This window comes from Passer domesticus, chromosome 1 (assembly GCF_036417665.1).
Source record: "Passer domesticus isolate bPasDom1 chromosome 1, bPasDom1.hap1, whole genome shotgun sequence".
Lineage (NCBI taxonomy): Eukaryota > Metazoa > Chordata > Aves > Passeriformes > Passeridae > Passer > Passer domesticus.
Genome location: NC_087474.1, coordinates 123987020 through 124010205, shown reverse-complemented (window position 1 = coordinate 124010205; position 23186 = coordinate 123987020). Strand labels below are relative to the sequence as shown.

The window sequence follows — 23186 nt, the reverse complement described above, 5'->3', positions numbered from 1 at the left end:
GTGTCTTCTGCTAATATGCTGATGGTGGCCTCATTCCTCTCAGCTAGGTCATTAATAAAGATATTAAACAGTTTTAATTAAACAATATATTATTATATTGAAAGGCTGAAAAATGTTTCCTCAGAGCCTGCTTGTCTCCAGCCTGAGCATCCTCAGATCTGTCAGTCCATCCCAGGGTGGAGAAGTCTGCTTTCCAGTCTACAGCAGCATTGTCTTTATTGCTTTGGCTTGTGACAAAGTTCCTCTGCACCATTAAGTTTTGTACTCAAAGCCAAACAAATTGTAAAGGAAATTCAAAAGTTAAGTTTGCTACAACTTGGGCATATACTTCTGCATGCTGTAGCTAGCCAGATAGCCGATCTTTTGCTCTCAGTGTGATATTTTAATATATCTATGTGTTTTCATCTGGTTAAATTTTGTAAACTTCATTAATGTAGATTTTAAATCTCTACTGAATATACTATGGACAAGATACAGAATGGTTAAATGGCGAGATTCTTCTGATTCTAGGTAGGTACTTTTCAAATAGATTTTTATTGACTTTTCAATGTTACAGAGGTTTGGTTTTTTTTTAAGTGCCATTTAGGCATAGAAATAAATGAAAGAATATTTGCTTGTCAGGAATGTGGATTTTCATTTTAATTTTATTCCACAGATTCCTAAAATTTAGTAATATAAAAGAGATTTTGACTGGTTTTTGGTCAGTAATCATTTTTGTGTTGTCTTCTACTTCTGACAGTCGTTTGTATGCACTAAGTAAAAGGTAGGATGAATGGCCTATTTCTGTCTGTTTTCATTACTGTGCTCTTTCTGTGTGCTCCATCTTATTCTCTGTATATGCCTACTGGGACATTAAAGATTCTGTAATTATTTCAATAAGATCAGGGTTATAGATTTTTTGTTCCACTTAGTTTTGTTCCATTAGTTGTTTGCTAATAAACCTGCCTCTGTGCTGAAGGCTAACAAATTTCTTATTTAATACTGTACTTTTTTTTACATGATATATAAGAGAACATTTTAAAAGGTCAAGATTGTGCAATTTACTCTTTTCTTTTGCTGTTGTAACAGTCTCAAGGTAGCTCCTTAACTGAAAATTTCAAAGTCATCATCATTCTTTTGAAAACATAAATATTAAAGCTGTTTTGTTTCTTATTTCAGAATCTGAAGGAAATTGAAATACTTTGACATATCACAGTGCTTAAACCCTAGAACGATTTTTGCTCTAGCAGGAAGTTTGTTTGTAGTCTCACAAATAAGAATATGCTAAGGGAGCAAGAGAAACTGGATAAATTAGAGCGGTGCAATAATAGATCCTTCAGATTAGTGCACAGGGGTTTCCCTGCTATTAAGTTCTTTGACATCTGTGGTGTAAACCAACGTCTTTTACCCTTTTCACCACATGGTTTCAGAGTAGGATGGAGGTTTGCACAGGATGAGTGCTGCACATACTCTCCCCTAACACTGCAGACCCGTGCCTGAAGCTGGGACCCAGCTTGACAGTGCTGCCATTTTCAAAGTTTTCTACATACTCTGAAAAATTAGTTCCCTGATGCCTAAAGTGATACTTATTCTGACATTCAGAAGGGCTCATTTTTTACTAGTGTGGAGTAACCATTGTCTTTCTCAGGCCTAAGTACCATGAAATCATTCTTGGTTGAGCACCTTTTCCTGGTGCCACTGGTATTTTGAAGAGGGATCTCAGGTATCGAGTCCAGAGGTGTTGATTTTCATGGTTTTTCTGTAGTTATGCAACACTTGTGTTAGGAGGCAGTTGAAAGCCACTCGGTCCATGCAAGTCTGATTTTTTATTTACTTATTGCCTGCACAAAGCAAAACAATTAGCATTAAATCTGTCAGTTGTACAGGGCTAAGCCCTTTGTTTCTCAGTCTCTGTTACTGGACATTTTCTCTGACATTTTCACCTGTTCACAGTGACAGCACAGCAATTACCTTCTTAAAAGATTTTTATCCTGTGTACCTATGTAAAAACTGTTCCCAATATTGGCCTTATAATTGTCCTGAGTGTATTTTTTACTGAAAGTTTGAATGAACAGAGGACCTTGTGAACTGGCCTTGTCAAACCTTTGGGAGATTTGTGGTGAGTTTAGCATGTATCGTATGCTTTATAGTGTAAGCTGTTATTAGTTCTACTCAACAGCTGAAGCAATTTAGCCAACTGCTCTACAGATAAATTGCTTCTTTGCACTCTGGTCTTTTCTGAGACCAGACGGAATTCTGGGACTTGACCTCGAAAGGAATATTTTTACTACTTCTTGAGACCAAACTTCACATACCCTCAATCTTCAAATTATTAAGTGTCCAGTGCCAAGAGACTTCAGTAAATGTTAAGTTTCTTTTGAGGATTCGAGACTCCACATTTCTGTAATTCTTTAGGTATTTCCCATCAAAAACTATACAACTGTAGTTAACACTTCATACACATCTGGAGTATAGGGAAGGATGAAGACAAATTTGACACAGCCCAGAAAAAAAAGGCAAGAAGAATGAAAGATCTAGATTATTAACTTATGAAGATGAGAGTTGATAACAACTCTCAGCTTGTAAAAAGGATGAAGATACAATGCTGGAATAGAATACTTATAAATATTGTGATAACTCTGTCATTATAGGGCATTTTCTCTTAGAATAGGTTTGATAGTAATTAGTGGAAAGCCGCGTACTTAGCTCTGCTTCAGTAAAAGAGGTTGGAGGTCATTTGAGACATGGATTGCCATTATTTCTGAGCAAACAGTTAAAGTACTGAGGCATTGTCATTGGTGATATAATTATCTACCCTATGAGGACATAGGTGTTTAAATCAGGCACTTACTAGACTCACTGAATTCACCCGTACACGTTACAGGGAAAAGGCAGATGTTAGAATTTTGTAAGATGATCCATTGCTAAATAATAGCAGGGCTTTTATGTACAGTCTCAAAGGATGCAAACTGCAACTTTTAACACTTGGCTTTCTAACCTTGGGTAAGGTTCTGTCTACCTGACAAAACTCTTGTTGTCTTGAATTTGTTACGCTCAACAGTACAGATGAGCTGCTACATATCGCCCTGGATAATAGATCAGCTTTTGTTGGTAACTCTAATCTGTGGTTTAGGCATAGACTTTTAGAATTATAAGGTGCTGTTCTCATGCATAGGGCTGACCTCAAGCTCACACGGAGGCCAAGAAAACAACCACAATGGGAAACTTCTGCATCAGAACTTCTGCTTTGTATGTATAGTCTGAATTTAGAGGTTCTATTTATGGAAAATATTTCACTTTCCTAGATAAGTTGCTTCTGTGAGGTGTTATTCTCAATCAAATATGTGTGTTTTCTCTTTGGCATGAATTACCTATTCCAAACATTCAAGTGTTTCTCTTCCTCTGTTGATCGATAAAGAAATTGTCAGTAGCACAGATTTCTTGAGTTGATACTTGCAGTTTGTGTTGAGTGCATCTCATAACCTTATTTCAAGGTAAATTATTGAAAATTAGATTCATATAGTCTGACACTGTGTTATTCTTTCAGCTCCCAATTGTTTCTTAATGCTTTCAGGTATTATTTGAAGCATAGATGTGAGATTCCAGTACTGGTCTTACTGGAGACTTGTTGCAGAGCTGCTAGCATTCTTTACTCCCTTTCTTACAATAGACTATTTGCTTGCTCTTGACTGCTTGGCTCTTACCTAAATTACTCTGGCAGTTCATGTGCAGGTGACTTTGCATGATAATAATTTTCCAATCTGCCATTGTTCATTTACGAATGCAACATGTACAAAACTGTGTTCAAATGCAGTTCAAATGAGTGCACTGTTCCAATGCTTTTCTATGGCTCATCTTCCCCATGTGGTATCTGTGACTTCATCAGCTATTTACATTTCCTCCAGGTTTTACTGGGTGAGAGATAGAGATACTTCAGAGCATCAGGTTGAGAACTTCATGCCTTTAAGCATTTCTCACAATGATATTTCCACAACTGCAGTTATTTTTAGTGGTCTGTCAGTTAGCAGGGTTTTGCTGTATATTGTGGGTTATATTGAGTTTGTACACCATTTTCAAAAAATGTGGGCTGAAATCTAAATGATACAAGAAACACAACTACATTATGTCAGTTTGGTCCTTTCTAGTCAGGCTTGTGGTGTCATAAAAATGGATGTTCTGGGAATACCCTTTTTCTGTAAAATAAAATTCAATGCCATTGATTCACTTGCTGTTTTACTATTTAGTGTTGCATTGTTTAATAGGGTCTAATGATTCCAGATTCAGGCTAATATGCATTTTATCCTATTTATGCTTCTGAAATGTTGGTGTGTTATGGTTTTTGACCCGAGTCTACTGAAACTTCTCCAGTGTTTTAAAATTTAGTAAAAAAATAAATCAAGGGAGGGCTCAAGATCTCCTGAGCCAATCCTTTCTAAACCCTTGGGTGTAATCTCTCTGGTTCACTGTCATTATATATTTTATTTCACTTTACTTTAGTGTTTAGTATCCTACATAGTTAGAAAGGAAATCACAATTGTTCAGTTGTCACTGCAAATGATGAATGTATCATTTTCTGAAATATGTATTAGATTCACTTATCTTCTGTATCACTACAGTTAATCTCATTATCAACTTTTGGGACCCGAGCTGTGCTATTGCCCAGATTTCATTGCTTACTGACACTATTTGATCATACCAGAAATTGCTTTTCTTCTTCAGAGTTCTGGCTTCCATTATTGGTATTCTATGTTTGCAAACTCATTATTTTCATTTATTTCTGTAAGATTACACATTTTCACTTTTGCCATATATGAAAGAAAAAAATTGCTCTTACTACTTTTCCTCTCAGTTGAGATGGGTATTCACCAAAAAAATTCCTACTTTCATGATGCAGAATTGCAAAGTTTTTATAGTTTGAATGGCAGATTTTTTTTTTTTTTGCATTATAATAGCTACTTTGTTCAGTTTTGTTTGTCAATTTCTTTTAAATTATTTGGGAATACTGAATTCTTTCAGAGAAAGAAACCTATGTCACAATTCCTGTGTGTTGTAATTGAAATTCATTTGTGAATGTTCTAACACAGGCCAGTTAGAGACAATGATCTTTTATTTATCACACTGAGATCTAGCACAAAATGATTTTAAGCTGCCTGATTTGCTCTTTATGTTTGGAATAGATGTGTTATTTTAGATATTTCAAAAATGCTTTATCAGTAGCATCAAAAATATGTCTTCAGAAACCTGTGTGAATTTCTACATATTTATATGTACTTAGAAGTACTTTTTAAAGGCTTGCTCCTTCTATTTTTTCATCTGTGTTGGCAGCTAGAAACAACACGATATTTTTGACAATCATGTACCACTATCCTGAATTAGCCTGTAGTTTTTAAGCATATAAATAACACTTTTAATGTGGTGTCCAACATTCCTGCTTCTACTGGCTGTCTTTCCTATTAGGTTTTACTGATAAGTTTCTGTCATGTGAATTGTCATACCAGGTTTCAGTCCTACCAAATCATGTCAAATTTTATTTCACAAACATTTAACTGTAGGTTCTAATTTCTCTTTGTTGCTCACAGAACCATTTATAGCTCCCCTTACTTTAATTTGTTTACAGTGATTTTCCATTAGGTCTCCATCTTATGGCTATGTATTGAGGGGCCCTTTAGCATGTATTTTAGATGGTAATTTTAAGTCCTTAAGTCTCTTTTTCTGAGGTGGAATTGCTTAGAAAAATTACAATTGTAGGAGTTCAATCATGAAAACAAAACTGTTTTATGGTGTTGGGTTTGGTTTTTTTTGTTTATGTAGCTTGTGGTTGTTATGTAATGAAGAATATATACAGGCTGTCTTTGCTGAAAACAGATCAAGGTAAACAGTTGAAGCAGAAGGAAACTAACTGTTTTTCCATTCATCTTATTATTGAGCTGTGGTTAAAAGAACTTCCTTTTTGTTACTATCAAAAAGATCTCAACTATAGCTTCCGTTGAACATGGAGAAGATATAGATGCTTTCAGAGATGGGAAAATACATAGAGGCACTTGCCTTTGCCTAATGAAGTCTGAAAACTAACATTAGTTTTAGTTGTTGTGATTGGATAGTTTTTCTAAATTACATTTTGTCATGGCAGAAGACAGAAATGTTTCTTTTTGTTCCTTAGCTTGATTTAATGTTGAAAGTTTGAGCATACAAAATATTTTACATCACTGGTTATCACAGTTTGCAATTTTAGCAATAGTAGTTTAAAATAGAAATACTAAAGGAACTGAAAACAGAGTATTTTAAAAACATGAAGTGTGAAGCTCTGCCCTGTTCTAGTTGAGAGCAAAATTTCTGCTTACTTTATGGAGACCAAAATTTTGCACAACCTTTACAACAAAATAAGAAAGAGCAGCCTGCTGAGTATTTTTGGGTGGCTGTTACATGTTTCAGGAAGAATTACAAGACATGAAACTAAAGGAGCCATGAAATTAACCACCTGAGAAATGTAATAATCACCCAGGGATGGGGGGAGGGGAAAGCTGAATTCAAATAAAAACCTGATTTTTTCACCCTAAACCAAATATCCGTTTACTGAAAAATGTGGAGAGAAAATAACATCACATAAGTCCTAGATTTGTGCTGGTGCTTGGACTTCCTGGATTGTTCCAGAGTGCAGGAGACACTGAATAAAGTGAATAAAGAGATGGGAGACTGTGACCAGGGTCCCAAAGAATAAAGTGATTAAAGAGATGGGAGACTGGGACCTGGGTCCCAATGAGATGCAGAGTTACCCTTTGGCAATTCATCTGTGGCCTTATTAGTCTTGGGGACTTTTTTTTTTTTTTTTTTTTTTTTTTTTTACACAGCTTGAGCAGTGAGGGAGGAAAGTCCCTTGTCCTTTCTTCTCTTTTCCTCCCTCTGTCCCTAGGAGCTCAATTCAGATGTCAGCTGCAAAATATTTCATGCTATCAATCCTGCCTTTTTTCACATGTTTATTCAGACAGTAAGGTTGGGAGCTGAGGTGTCCTGGTCCCCTTTTTCTTGCTGGATAAAGACATACCATTTTGTAGAAGAGCTGGGGTGGAGCCAGTAGTGCAAGGGAGGCCAGGTATCATAATGTTCGTTATGACAAAAATAGGCTTAAAACACCCACTTTCAATCTGACTGCAAAAGTTCACTTGTATAGAGAGCTGCCAGTATCAACAGGCTTTGGTGTGTGTGGAGAGCATGCAGTTAATCTGAGTTGGAGCATCCAAATGTAGTCATGGTTGCATAATTTTCTTGTCAGGTTCAAGTGTTACATTTGTAGAACATCTTCAGCAACCACTCACTTCATCATAAGGTTTTAAGAGCCATATTCTCCATTATACTTTAAAATGTGAATAATCCTTTCATTATTGAGGAAAAAACCCCACATTGGTTCAGAAATAGTGGAAATAAGATGCTTACTTTTTGAGATGTCCTTGATTTAACATTACTCAGGAAAGCCTTACATAATATATGTAATATGCAGTGGTTAATATCCATAAGTACTTTCTTAAATAGAGGTGCTTACTTATTTCTTAACAATAACCACCTGCTTACACCTTTAGAAGTGTTTAATACATATATACATATTTACTTGATTTTTGTTCTGTGAATACTCTTGGGGGGGGGGACATAAGACTGTTCACAGGTTTAAAATCAAGCACATGCCTATGGAATTTTAGGTTTAGGGTTTATTTTGAAATATATAAATTTAAGTATAAATTAAGTTAAATAACTGTATTCACACCATCTTAAGTGATTGGTATTTCTTTACTACTAAGAATGTGTCTGAAGCTATAATTATAGTATTTTTTACAAGCTTTTATCATCAATGATGCTAGAATGTTCATTTGCAACTTGGTAACCTCTGGTCAAAAAATGGTGCAAAAAAATGACAAAAGTAAAATCCAATCCATATTTTTAATATATTCTCTACAAACCTCTTTTGTATTAATAATTATTAATATTATTTTATATTGGTTTGGGTTTTAGCATGGAAAGAAAACAGCTTTCCTGTTTAGCAAAGAACAGCCCAAGTCCTGCATGTTTGATCACTATGGTTATACTGTGTAAACTAAAACTATTCATAGAACTTCCTCAGTATTTCCATACAGATATCCTCTGATTTCTGCTTTCCCTGTCATAGATAGTCATCTTGAGAAATTACCACTAACAAATCCCAAAATATGTTTGCCTGGAATATTTGAGAATGATGGCTGGTAAGTCCCAAGATGAAATGACACAAATTTGTCAACAGCTTCCACAAAACCCAGCATGGTTACTAGTTTATGGCTATGGATGTAATTAATTAGTAGGTCATCAAAATGAAATGCTTTGGAAAAGACTATTGTCATTTTTGTAAAAAGCTATTGCCAAGATGAGAAATGGCAATTCTCGGCTGTAATCAGCATTTTCGGTATTGTCCTTAGCAGCAGCATTGAGAGTGTGGGGGCTGGTTAGAAGTTAAATGACTAAGCCCTTTAACCTCACCCTAGTTTTGGTCATGTTTCTGGTTTCTGGTAATTGTCTTAGATCATACATTTTTTGCTCAGGTTAGATTCTCAGATGATTTAATTTTAGTTGTCTCCCCAATTTTTATGTTTCTACACATTCTCTACAATGCATTTTTATAACGTCTGTTTTTATTTAAGAGTTAGTTGCCTGTTTTCTTCATTAGTAAAGGGCAAGTGAAAGCTGTGGGTATAAAGCTGCCTTTCTTAAATCTATGCCTTTTGTTATCATTTTTTCTTTAGAGTAATACATTTACATTTCATAATCATAAACATGAAATTGAAGAGGAAATCAGTTCTTGAAAGATTAATTCAGTCCTGCTCGCAGCTGCGAAGACTGTGGAAATAAATATCATTTTGCAGTAACATATTCCTGACAAAGGGCATAACAAAAGACTGATTTCTATTCAGAGATAGTGGGTATATTTATTTTGCATGTTGGGGGGAGGGGCTGTGGTTGACTGCTTGCGACCCTGACCTAGTTTTGTAGCTGCTTATTATTCAGCTATATGTTTGAGAAATCTCTGTAATTTAATTTGGCAACCTCTTCTGCATGTCTGCACGTAGCAGTAGGTGCTGTTAATATTAGTCGTGCCCCATGCTGAATCATATTTATTTAGAAAAAGGAAAATCCTAATGCACTCATAACTCAGAAAGAAACTGTTAATTGTTAGCAGAGAACTGCCTGATTACAGACTGGATGTCTCGTCCAGGGCCCTGCCATAATTAGTAACCACTGTTGACATTTAGATTTAAATTGAATTTTCTTCTAATTAAACCCAGAGGGGGTTGATCCTCTCAGATGTACAGGTTAATAAAATTAGTCAGAAACTGTTAAACAGTAAACTGAATTCTCCAAGAGAGCTTTCCCAGTGTATTGTTAGGAATTCTGTAATTAATATTCAAAGGATTCATTAGATTTGGAGTTGTCCTTTTTTGTTTTGGGTTGCATCTGGGTTTGTTACAGTTATTTCTTTAATTAGGTCTGTTTGCTTTTGATATCTACAGTAATACTAATTTCCATCATGTTTGTGCATGTGTAATTTTAAGTGCTGTAGCACCATTCATCCATACAGTGCAACTGTTACGTGTAATAACAAGCTGCCTTTTTCTGGGCATATTCAGTGAATAGTAAGCCCAAAAACTCAAAGCAGTGTAAAATAAATTTTAGGAATATAGACTAGATTAACTGGTGTCTATTTCTTATCATCATACAAATGTTATATCTGCCACAGGGTCATTTACTTCTTTATTCACCACTGGTTTTGCTGATCCTCCCCAAGCTTTTTGTTTAAATAGGATTATTTTTCTGAAAAAATTGAGATGTTTGTATTTTTCCTATTGCTTTTTCAAATACCATCAGTTGGATTGAGATCTCAGCCTACTTGAAATTAATCTGTGGTTTTGCTTTCTTGTCCTGCTCAAAGAAGTTAAGAGTAGGAAAGCTATTAAATATGTGTGCCAGAAAATCTCAAGAGTATCTGTGATGTAAGAAAAAGTAGAGTCAGAAGTAACACAAGGAGATCTTTGAACATTAAACTTTGAGAATATCACAAATTTTGCAAAAGTGCTCTGTGGGAGTAAAGTTTCTCTAACAAATATTTCATAGCTGAACTCACTTGTTTTTTTTCATAGGTTATATACAGAGGAAATCCTGTAAAATATTGGTGGGCACTAAGAACAATTTAGTGCCTGTACTAAAAACTTAGTATCAGTTTTACAAACAAGAGCAAAGAATGCATTTTACAATTTAATGAGCCTCATGAAAGTTATGGGTTTGGTTTAAATCAATTTCTGCTCCAATGTAACTTGAAAAAAGAGGGTTTAGAGAAACACAAAATGATAAATGAAAATGTGTAAGGAATGCTTTCCTGGAAGATACCTTGAAAGCACAGAATTTGTTCAATACTATTGAATTGAATTTACTCCCAAAAGGAATATCATTTCTATTCCTTTCTCCTTAATCATGTAAGCCAAACAAACACAAAAAATCTAGATGACTTCATTTTTCTTGCTTAGACTGACTAAATAAATTGGATTAGGTAAAGAATGCTTCTTACTGAGAATTGGCTTCAGATGGTATAAAATACTAAAAATGCATGGGACAATTCACTGCACTAGTGCATGGGTAAATTCCTCTCTCCTGCAGGTTTGTTTTGTAGAAATCACAAGACAGATCAAACCAGAAGTGGCTGAAACTGTCAGGTCAAGAGTAGGAAATTTTAACACATTTAAAAGTGTTGTTGATCTAAATGAGTCTTTGATAGGAACATTTTGTATGGATGATGGCTTCTGGATTCTGGTACAGTTCTCTAAGAACTATCTGAAAAAATCTGAGTAAGAACAGTGAAATGGAGAACAAACTTCTTTAGCCCACAGTCCGGACCTTACACTGAAAAGAGACTTAATATTGCTATTGATTTTACACAAAAGATGTCTACTATGATGATGGGCAGCAGTTCTGCCAAAATCAATAGGTAATTAAACTCCCAATGAGAACGCAGTCTTAAACGGAATTAAACCAAACTTTTGCTGTGGTCAAATCACATTATCCTGAATATATACCCCAAAGTCTCAAAAATTATCTGTAATCCCATTAAGAGCCATAAACTCAATCCTAAATTTGGCAACATAGTAACCTTAGTGCATGGAATCTGAGCATCCATGTATGGATGAGAATGTGCTGATGAATGATCCTTTTATGAGACTGGGAGTGTCTTTGAGAGCCCCTAGTAAGTGATCTTAGATTTTTCCTCAAAATCATATACAAGACATCATATATCATTGACTAATAATGTAATATACATATGAAACTTAAATTTGTTTCTTGTATGATTTTTAGATTATGAATTAGGAAGAGCAAGTTTTTGATGTCTTGACAGCTAGGCAGAGCTGTTACAGCAAGAGAAAGCAGATGTGTTATGTGCTTTTATTAAACTACATGCACCTCATTGGTGCCAGCAGGATGCCAATAGAGAAAGGAGAGAAAACAGCCGTTCCCAAAGAAGCCAACAGCGTGCCCATGTAGTTTGGCGTAAAATACTTCAGGTCAACCATCAGTAGTCAGGAAACATAAAAATGTCCATGTTCCTTATTTTACAGATGGATGGAGCAAAATGCAGACTTGGTAAAGAGCAGAAGGTTTGGACTGTATTAAAGACTTCTGCCACTGAGCAGGGAAGCTCTTTGCCCAGAAGCCTGGCACAGGTGTCCAGTTTGGGGCATGACAACCTGGCCTAGCTCAGTGTCTGACAGCCCTTTTAGAAACATCTACAAGGAGAGCCAAGGGAAGTTTAACTGGGCTGGATGATAAAAAAGCCTAAGTCTTTGCATACACAGTCACAGAACATGGCAGATTTCAAGGAGAGAAATATTCTATTTGCATGGCCATATGTGATTTCATGAGGAAATGTGGTGAGATGATGCCAAGGCTTTTTGGAGTAAAATGGGCTAGAAATTGCAAAGGACAAATAGCTGAGGTGCTTTCAGGAGACTCTGTCACTAGAAACCATCATCTCTTATTGCTGCCTGTACATGTAAATTTTTGAGCCTGTTGCAGGGATATAGAGAACAAAGAAACACTTTTCTTACTGTTAGTAGTTCTTAGTGTCTCACAATATAACTTTTTACATCTTTCATTTTTCCACATGGTTTTCATAGTGAATTAAGTAAGTATTCAGTGCTTAAACTTGTTAGGTGTAGGACATATCTTTTCTTTTTTCTTTGAGATATCATTTAAGACACTTAATTTCTGAAGAAAGAAGTATTTTTCTGGAAAGCACACAACTACTGCCACATAAACATAAACTCCAAACCTTCTTCAGTTTGTCTGTTTCAGTCAAAACTCCAAGTCCCTTTGCCAAGTATTTTTATTGTGAAAAAATAACCAGTACTGACAGTATTCTGTATTATCCAGAAAAGGGGAAGTCACAGAAACCCAATTTGAAATTGCAAATAATATATTGATAATGTTTCTTTTTGTACATAATGCCTATGTCAATGCATGTGTTGTGAATGGAAAAAGGAATAGCCATTATTTTGCATACGAACTCTTGTACTTTAGATGTGAGTTGTCTGTTCCCCAGATGATCCCAGTCAGCTATTTCCTATGTTAGGTGAAATATTTCCTCAGCTGCAGATTTTTGCATACAAACTGATGAATGCATTCTGTACTTACTGTTTGTGTAAAGCTTTCATTTGTGTCAGTGGGAGTTCAGTGTATAGCATTAGGTTTGTATATAACTCTAGGTACTTGTAAGAAATATCTCCCTTTATACACTAATAGATTTGTCACTAGTAATTTTTTCCAGTTATATGCTAGTTCTACCAATTCAGCAACAAAATGAAAATAATAAAGATAACATGTAATGCTAGATAAATTACATTTTATATGCCTTTTGCTTTTTATCCTCAATTTCCCATCACCTGTATGTGGTGGCTCAGTCTTCAGCCTTTATTTTGTCATTGAACAAATTACTTGTGCAGGTAAGCCCCTTGGCCACAGTGAGATTGCTTGCATTGGTTAGTTTTCATGGATAGGAGAGGGCTGCCCCATGGGCCTTTTGTCACAAGGTGCCAAGGTCTCCCAATGAAGGTGGTGGGGAAGTTTTCCTCAAAGATTGAGCTCCAAGACTTTGTGCAGGAGAAAAAGTAGTGTGTCTGTTCATTCAATATTTCTCTGACATAACTGTCCCCTCTCCTGCAAATAAGTTTTTGTTGAAACTAGCTGCAAATAGAACAGCATATGGAAGAATTTCTCTTCCACTTTATGGGCAGAAGGATTTGCCACAGAACTGTTAGCAAGTGATGAGGGACTTGATAATGTAAAGTACCTTTGCCTTACTCTGTGAATACAGTAATTTTTAGAATAGAGATAATTTTTAGCATTACATATTAGGAAGCAACTATGGAAGTCAGTGACGTTACAGGATTTATTTTTGTAGCCTAAGTAGGTGAATTCTTAGATGCTTTTGCGTGTTCACAGATCCAGTGTTAGGTGGAGATTTCCAAAATCACTGGGACGTCTAAGGATTGGTGTTTCTAAATTCATGCAGCCCCTATCAGAGATATATACCAGCCTTTTACAGCTTGAAGCAGCTAAATTTTGGTAAATCCTGGATATTTATGGCAATTGGTGAAGTCGACGTATAAATTTTTTCAAAACTCATCCATCTAGGAAAGCTTTTTGGAACTACAAAATTGGAAAAACATAGATGTTTTACTTTGAAATGCCATTGGGACTGTCCCTCATGAGAGAGGGTTATTAATATGCATCATTGCCATCCAGTCAAATACAGAAATAAACATTCAAATATACAGTATTTTTTTTTCCAATGAAAGTAAAAGAAGTTTTACAATACTCCTACTGGTTCTGATAATGTTAAAATTAGTATTTTCATGTTTTTAAATATCCAGTTACATATTATAAGACACCTCTTTATTCTTAGCATAGAGGCATGGTGCGTATGGGGGGATAATTTATGGTTTTGGAACGGATTACATAATTAGATTAGCTTTCACAAAACAGACTATTCATCAGGTTAATAAATATTTTCAGGTGCAGACCTATCCTCTTCCACGACCATAAATTATACTGTTCTTCCTCTTCCATGTAGTTATACTTGTGTCTGTGCCTCAGGTATTTTGGAACTGTTGAGTGTCCCCATAGTTTTATTGAATTTCAGTGAGAACTGAGAACACTTTGCATGTCATCAAGTAGCATTCAGCAGTGGAACAGTTGGAAAGAAAAGAGACATTTCAGTGGATAGAGATAAGATCTGCTAATCTGCTTTTATGTGCATGCGTGTGCACACACACGCGCCTTCATTTCCTCTACGTGTATGTGCGCACGCACATGACAAATCAAGATTTTACGTGGAAATGTGTGAAAAAATGTTGCCTTTCTAATCTTGCTATGAGCTAGACCATATGACTATGTTAGAGAGTTGGAAAGAACCGCTGGTGCAAATGTCTCAAATCTGATTTAGCTTTCTAGGCTTCTTGGCTGACAGCAGACTGTATTTTGGGAATGTGCAAGCAAGTATTTAGTGAGAACAAAACAGTAAATGGGATAAGTTCTGGACACCACTGCAGCCAAATCTCTGAAATCTGGTTTTGGAAGCTGGGATTTATAAAACCAAAGTGCAATGGCTGTAGAATTTACAGACAGGTTAGGGAGACAAACTCAGCATACGGTGTGTATGTGCATGATAGCACATGCACGTAATAGTCTGTATGAATTTGCTATCAGATTTCAATCACTAATACAGCAGAATATACCTTATAGACACCAGTATATGGTTTGAAGGATAGATAGTGCATTTAGCCAGAAAACACAGAGAGTTTCCCTGGGGTTAATTACAGGTTGAGTGAACAAAAGGGCACAGCCTTAACAACAGGTTGAGGCAGGCAGTGCTGCTCACGCTGTACTGGATTTTTGGTGTTTTTTCAGGAGCGCTCCTGAAGGAAACTGTTGAGGACTGTAGTTCTGCAAGTTCACAGATGTGTGTATCTGACTTGTAATTATTAAATTTGAAACTTGGGGATGGCTTCCCCACTTCATTCATGTACATCTGTGTGGTGAATTTAGAGAGAAGTTATGTTGACATCTAAAAATCAGCTTATGGAATCAAAATTAATGAAACAGTGCATTAAATAGGAAGGAAAGATGATAAAATTCTCATAGTCTTCATACTTAAACTCACAACACATTTAGACTGTTTTAAGAACTAATTGTAATACCTGTCATTGGAAAACTGTTAACTTATTCACTAGTAAAACTATTTTTTGCATTACTGTTGTTGTTTGGGTGAAATTCTGTGTGGGAAGGATTCTTTGATACTTTGGGTGAGTGCATGCTTGTAGAAATAGATTCTGGTGTGGCTGCCAGGTTGTTTAAAGGTGAGATTCTGGACACTGGTCTTCCAAGGGTAAAGCTCATGTCCTTTCCAGAAAGGGGATGTGCCCAGAAAACTAAATCTGTAAGTGAAATAAAATTAAATTGAAAGGAATGTGATTTTGTCTTCATGTACGTTAGGAAGATTTTACAACCTGGAAATGGAAAAAGCTATTTCTGGCTCATCCTGGACTTTGGCTCTTTAATGTGCTGCTCTGTTGCTTTCTGTTTGCTGGCAGTTACCCATGTGTGGTGTATTACAAGATCACTGTGTCACTTGTTGTAGTGATGGGCCTATTCTTTACGTTTTCATTAGCCATATAAATGTTTTATTTCTACTGCAAACACTAAGACTAAATACGTGTGGTTAAAATATTTCACCTCCTTGGGCTTTTTCTTGTTCAAGAAATATTTGAATCCTAATGCATGTTGTGATCTCTTAGGTGCTAATAATAACAAAATATGCCACTTGCAATAGTCATGTTCTCACTTCATAATTAAATGAAGTAAATCACTGAAGGTTTGAAAAACTGTTTTAGTACTTTATGCAAATTGAATATTGGTTTGAATAATAATAATTAGGTTGACAAAGTAGCTATAGGAAGCAATTTAACATTTCTTTCAAGGAAAGATCAAGATATTTGATACTGCTTTCTTTGGTGAGGAATGGTGCATGTTAAAAGTACCTTTTACTGTGATCCCTGCTATCGGTGTTGAAAAATGCATATATACATTCTTCATTAGTGTGAACACAGATTGGTGTAACACAAAAAGGATTTTACAAGTATTTGGAAACCATTAAATATGTTATGCATTTGTCTTGTACTTTTACACTTTAAAATGGTGAATATAAGTCCTCAGAGACTCCACAAAACACTGCATGGAAAAGGGTGGGTTTGGGAGATCACTTAAAGTCAGTGCAGTGAGGGGTAAAAAAGATAAAGCTGGAGAAAATTGCTGTTGACTGGAATCAAACTACACTAGTTGCTTACAATTGATTGTGTGTTGTTCAACCAGAAAGATAAATCAGAACATAGAATACTGCAGTAGAAAAGTGGTTTAGATGTCATAGAGACAGTATGACTATTTTTATCTCAGTTGTAAACCATAGCTTACAGTGGCTGAAATGACATTGAACTGTTTTTCTCTTTGATGATTTACAGCCTGTGTAGTGAGTTTGTAGGAGCAGATGTCACGTTTTATGTATTTGAAAGTGTCAACACTGATGACTTATGTCTGAAGATTCTGTGCATGAATCAATAGAATGTAGTGATTTCCATTTCTTAAAAGACTTTTTTCCGACATAATAAAAAACACATAGTGAATTTTGGTCATAATGCAACTCTTGAACTCTCATTGCTTTTCCCTGTATTTTACGCTACCAGGAAATCATTATTTTGCAAAATCCACTTTCCTTCCCACCCCATAAACACAAAAATCTACAAGTAAACTGTCTTATTTTTACTTAACCTGGAAGGTGTACAATGCACTTCATTTTCTTTCCAAAAATGAATGATAAAAAACTTGGATGAATTGATAAAAGAAAATGCACCAACATTATCTTACTAAAAATTATACCAAGCAAGCCTAGACAGATCTCATACTGCCAGCTTTCTCCCACATTTCAGAATGTTACTGAAAAATTTTGGAAAGAATACTTATTCCATTGAAACCAAAAGTCAAATTTACATTTAAATGGAAAATCTATCAATAATTTAGTATCTACAAACCTGGAATTTTTATTTTATTATTAAAAATTCCACATAGAGTTTAGCTTGCATATTTGCAATATGTGTATATGTGAAGGGGTTCCTTTATCTAGTCATGCAGTAAAAGAAGCATGTAGGAAAGTACTAGCCTCATTCAACATTTTTAATTCTCTGTGTGGAATGTCTATCTATATAAATAAGAATTGGTGTGTAAACAAAGGACAGAAAAAAGCTTTTTAGAATTCTAACAATACTTCTGTATTAAAACAATCACACAGATTTGAGATGTGCAGGTGCTGTCCAATCAAAATTTTGATTGGGCAATATACTTTTAAAATTACTTTTTTTGCATCTTCCTAATTCCATATGTCCCATCTAGAAAAGCCTAAGATGAAGAGAAACAAAGCCTGAGATCTTAAAATATCCTTGACTTTCTGCAGTAGAATTCTCATTTTGCAAATCATGTGCTTCCATCCGAGCAATGTCTTCACAATGAGTGTAAGTTCCTTACTTCATACATGTGAGAAGGGCTGTTATGGGCCTCAACTTTTGGCTTTGACTGCATTTGCTCAGCCAGTCCACTCCACTGCCACATATGGGTTTGGGAGCTCTAATGGATGATTCTGGAAAAGGCAGTATGCTTCTCCTCTTTGTAGATACAGAACAAAACTCTGAGTGTAAATGATGCATTTCATGCCTAGATCTCATCTGGGGACTCCTATCTATGTTAGTCCATCAAAGAGTTGTCTTGCATGAGGGAGAAATGGAGCAGGGAATTGTGATTTCAGTTTGAACTGAAGGTGGTTAAATTGCTGGTGCTTTTAATTTTGGGAACAAATGTGTTTGTTTTTCAGTCATAATATGCATGGAAGCTAAGAGTTTTCCTGGTGGGTGATTCCGTGTGATGTCACATGTTAATTGTGTGAACACATTTTTTCATTCTTGGCAACAGTGAGGCCATAGATTATTGGTGTCAAAAGTGCTGCCTAGCACTGCAGGAGATCAGGAAAACTGATAGAGCATTTCCTCACATTCCCCAAACCTCTCTATTGAATTCAGTATAACATTATTATACTGACAGCCTTACAGAAATAAGAAGATAAGGCTACTGAAACAGCTATGCCACAGTGTATTTAATAGCAACGGTAATTATTAGCTCAGAGCTCCTGTGTTGTGCTAAGTGTTTAACAGGCTCCTGCCCTGAGGAACTTGCAGCCTTCATGGTGCTCATGACAGACGGGCAAAAATGTGATTCAGCTTTACACAGAAAAGTGTCAAACCCCTACAAGCACAACATATAAATTGTTTCCTCTGCTATGCTAGGCATTCCCCAGTCTGCCTAAGGTATCTGTCATTAGCTGGGGCTTGATCCTGGCCAAGCTGAGCTTACACAGCAGCAAGCCCTGAAATAAGACCTAGCTGAAAAATTGTTCTGATTCCAGACTCATGTTTGCCTGCCTTAGTGCCTGACGTGGTTTCAGCTGGGATAGAGTTAATTTTCTTCCTAACAGCTGATACACTGTTTTGGTTTGAATTTAGTAAGAGAATGGGGTTGATAACAGTCTGAGGTTTTAGTTGTTGCTCAGGATGCTTACTGTAAAGCAGTGAATTTTTGGTTTCCCATGCACTGCTAGTGAACAGGTGCATAAGAAGCTTGGGAGGGTAGAGTAACATGGACAGGACATGTGATCCAAACTAGGCAAAATCATATTCCAAACCATAGAACATCATGCCCAGTGTGTGAACTGGGAGGAGCTGGCAGAAGGGGCTGATCACTGCTTGGGGATGGGCTGGGCGTCAGTCTTTGGGTGGTGAGCAGCTGTACTGGGCATCATTTATCTTATGTATTGTGATTTGTTCCTCTCTTCTTTCCATTACAACAACAACAACAACAAAAACAATAATAGCTAATAGAATATTTTATTTTGCTTCAATTGTTAAAGAGTTCTTATCTCAAGCCACAAGGTTTAATTTTTCTTTTCCAATTCTCCCTACCCAGGAGGATGGCGGATGAGTGAGAAGCTGTGTGGTACTTAGCTGCCACCTGGGGCTAAACCATGACGGTGTCATCACACAGAAGGTCTTTCATAGTTTTATGTTAGCCTTTATAAACAGAGCTAACTATGAAATCACATAATTTTCTTTAGCAAAAGCTTGTCCTTTCTTATCAAAAATGTCTGCAAAAGAACTGAATGTCTGGACCTAATATGGATATTTAAAAGTTAAAATTAATGAACTTTGAATCCATCTTTTAATTTCTACATTTATCTTAGAACTATGGAGTCCAGAGTTATCATCATAGACTTTCTGTTATCACCAACCTTGGCTCATATTGGAAGATGTCTTTCAGCTAAGATTGTCAGTTCTATACCAGAGTTGTGAAATCGTATCTCTGGCAATCACTGTAGTGATTTTTCCAGTTAACTTTTTTTTTTTTTTTTTATCATGGTTCAAGTTTTCTAAAGGGAGAGGTCATAGGTCGATCTGCACAACAGCAGGCCTCTGGCAAAATATGGGGTACACCTGCCTCAAATGGGGGAAGAAGTCTTTGCACAGGAGTTAGCAGGGCTCATTGAGAGAGTTTTAAACTAAATTGGCAGGGTGAAAGGGCTAAAACCTGTCTCACTAAAGCTGAGTCTGGGGGCGGTGTGCCGGAGTTTGACAGACAGAGGGCTAGTGAGATCCTTTGCTCTGCTGTCTGGAGGTAGGGAATGAAAATCCACATGGCAGCAAAGATGCAAGGATTACCTTATCACTCTCTAGAAATACCTGAAAGGATGTTGTAGTTAGGTGAGGGTTGGTCTCTTCTCCCACAAAACAAGGAACAGGCCAAGAGGAAATGGTGTCAAGTGGCACCAGGGGAGGTTTAGATTGTATATTAGAATAAATTTCATCATTGTGACAGTGTAGTCAAGCATTGGAACTGGATGCCCAGGGAAATGGTGGATTCACCATCCCTGGAGGTACTCCTAAGTTGTCTTAATGGAGCATTTGCAGACATGGTTTAGTGGCTGACTTGGCAGTGTTCAGTTAATGACTGCCTGATCTTGAAAGTCTTTTCCAACCTAAACAAGTCTATGAGTCTATGATTCTATTACAACTAAAAAATAGGCATTTTGGACAATTAATTATTTTCCCTAAGTATTTCTATGAAGAAATCTCAGATGGTCTCACACAATCCCCAGTAAAACCACTCAAAATATGATTAAAATATTTGAAAATAATTGTTTAATGAAGGGAGTGTTTTAGACTAAGTGGGACACAATTTACTCTGATCCTGAATATTTATTTGTTACTGATCAGGCTCCATCCTTAGGAAGCTGTTCCATATGGCAATTAAGTTGAAAGGGTACCATTTAGTCACAGACCAGACTATGCCAGAACTATAGTTTCATATTCAAACTTTGCATGCTCTCTTCTTTTCCGAGGAGAAGGGAGACCTTCCACTGACTCCTGCTAACAAAGCTGAGCATTTAATGAGGTTTGTTATTACTGTAGAAAACAGAAAACTGTAATCTCAGCAGATGAATGTATGAGATAACTCAGTATTCGTGCAGACTGATTTTTAGCAGAGCTGCGACTACAATTCATCCGCTTAAGCACAGAATACTTACAAGGCTTTGATTAATGTGGTCAAACTAAATTTAAGACTCACCACTTCCCACAAATTCTTGTCTTCATCATTTGGCAGATAGTAATAGAAAGTATTAAAATGTATATTTCACTTCTCTTTACAGGTTGATCAGCATATAAAATAAGAACTATTAATTATTACAAGATAAAAGTTGTCTTGGCTTTACTGTGTTTTTCAAATTTGTATTATGGTGAGAATGGTGGTTCTAGATTCAGACAAGGCTCTTTTACCATTAGAGCCTAAAGATGGCTGGAAATCATGTCCTGTTCTTTGCCTTGTTTTGTTCATTAATGTATCATAACTAAGTAACTGAGTATTATTTTTATACCTTGCACAATTATGAGCTGTTCAATGAACTCAGCAAAAATGCTGAAGTTCATTAAATGATGGTAGTTCTGTATCTTCTCTCAGGATCTGCTGGAACATGCCCAACATGTGTCCTAACAAGACTACAGACTACAAAAGGGGATCATCATGGATATAATTTCCAATACCATTTGTCTCCTTCTCAGAGCTTGTCAATGACATTATTCTCATATAATTTAAACAAATATTTCGATATTGGCTTTTAAACCAGCTGTAGCATGCTAATTAACATCACCAACATTTATTTATTTTCCTCTTTGACAAAACTTTGGATCGTTTTCTTGTTGTGAGTCTAAACCAATAAATAAATTGCTAGCAGTTGCAAAGGCTGTTTAGAAGTGAGGGTCAGACATTTATATGGGTCACATTCAGAGCAGCTGTAGCAGCAAGCTTCTGCATTAAACTGGGGAATTGCATAGGTCTTTCTACTTTACTCTAACTAGAATGCAAATGTGTGGCACTGGCAAAAGTACAAAGATATTGCTGTATATGAGTTGATGATAGAATGAGGATGACTGTAATTTAGTCCTGACAGTCCATTTTGTGTAGCATCCAGTTTCCACTTGCAGTGAAAAGTTTCTTCATGGTAAGAAAATACTATCTTTTCAACACTGTACTTGTATATTCTTGTCATTTCACACTCCATTTATTAAAAAAACCCCAAAACATTTGACACTCTTCCAGAAAAATACAGCTGCAAAATTAATATCTTTGTGTTTTATAGTACATAGTCAGTTAATTTCAATTTAAAAATGTATTAAAAGTGATGAAGGTAATTGTATGCCTTTCAAATTGAATAAATAGAATTTTTCTGTTCAAAAAAAGGGAACTGAAAATTTTATAGTAGTTTATGCAAATTTGGAAATCCATAAAATTTACCAATAGTATGTCCATAAGATCTTATCACTATGGAATTCTTATTTCATAGCAATAATTACGTGAAAAGTTATAACATTTTTTTTTATTTGGGATTGAGGATACAGTGTCAAATCCAAGATTTATTTTATATTATTGAGTCCCAACATCTCAAATTCATGAAATCTTTGAGATATGTAATGAGCTGATTTATGGGGTTCTGTATTGTATTAAATTTTATGTGTACTCCTCTGTATTTAGGAGTGACCAATTGTCATATCGCTATTTCTAAAACTTAACAGGAAAGGCTGTATTTTCATCATACAAACAAAAAAAAAGATTAAAAAAATTTAAAACAAATTTTAATATTTTCATTCCTAGCAAGGTTGTATTTCAGAACAATTAAAGTGTCCGTTTTCATTGCCTAAAATGTCATTTAACAAAGAATATTAAGTGGAAAGCAGGTTCAGGCTTTTTGACATCATAAAATGTACTTCAAACACTTAATTTTAAAACATTAATAATTTCATGAGATGCATATTTCCTGGGCATAATCTTGAACAGTTAGATGTTTTAAGGAAAAATCCATATTTCTGTGATAGCCTATGGCTTCAGAGTCATCAGGAGTGGCAAGTGCCTTAACTTTACTGCTCTTAGTCTAGAGTGGTAGATTAAGCTATTAGAGCTTAAAAAACCCCTTCAGCAGCAGGTTAACAGGTCTGTGGAATTAAACAGATGGTGCTCAGGACCAGGCATGGGCTTTGTGCATTTTGTTGTTATATTTGTTTTTTGGAGATGTGTGACTTTGTATCAGCTCAAATTTGGTTGGTCCAAGGGATCTAACACTCATTAACAGTTGCAGTACATCTGGCAGTTTTGTTTCATCCAAGTGTAATCTCTTTGAGTACTTCTCAATACCTTTGTGCTGAAAAATTTCTATGAAAATACACTTCTCATCAGAGGTAAACAACAAAGTAAACAAATCCAGTGCCAGCTTGTGGAGAGGGCAATGAAGATGAAGTAGGAGCTAAGGAGAATGGCATAATTAATGTTCAGCTTCTTTCTTTGCACCAAAAAGGTTTGGGAGCAGTTCCTGATGATTTTGGTGGAATTGCTGCAGACTGCCTTTGTAACCTGCTGCTTAACACCAAATCATGCCTCTGTATTCCCATGTACAACCAGGTACAGCATGAAGACTGTATTGATCAACTGTAAGACTTGCACTGTTG

General features: G+C 35.9%; 1 protein-coding gene and 1 long non-coding RNA gene across 6 annotated transcripts in view; both read left to right on the top strand.

The window, feature by feature from the left end:
* The window catches only part of TOX (thymocyte selection associated high mobility group box), a 219262-nt gene that overhangs the window by 65811 nt on the left and 130265 nt on the right, over nt 1-23186 (top strand). The window contains exon 1 of one of the 5 annotated variants that reach the window (XM_064387143.1): nt 8189-8207. The exons of the other annotated variants lie outside the window; for them this stretch is intronic. The gene's annotated coding sequence lies outside the window, so the exon portion shown is untranslated. Of the gene's footprint in view, nt 1-8188; nt 8208-23186 lie in introns of those variants that run through there. 5 annotated transcript variants of the gene reach the window in all.
* On the top strand, nt 18102-21331 carry LOC135289481 (uncharacterized). The gene is made up of 3 exons (XR_010352254.1): nt 18102-18247; nt 19102-19182; nt 21148-21331. It is a non-coding gene; the product is annotated as an uncharacterized LOC135289481 (long non-coding RNA).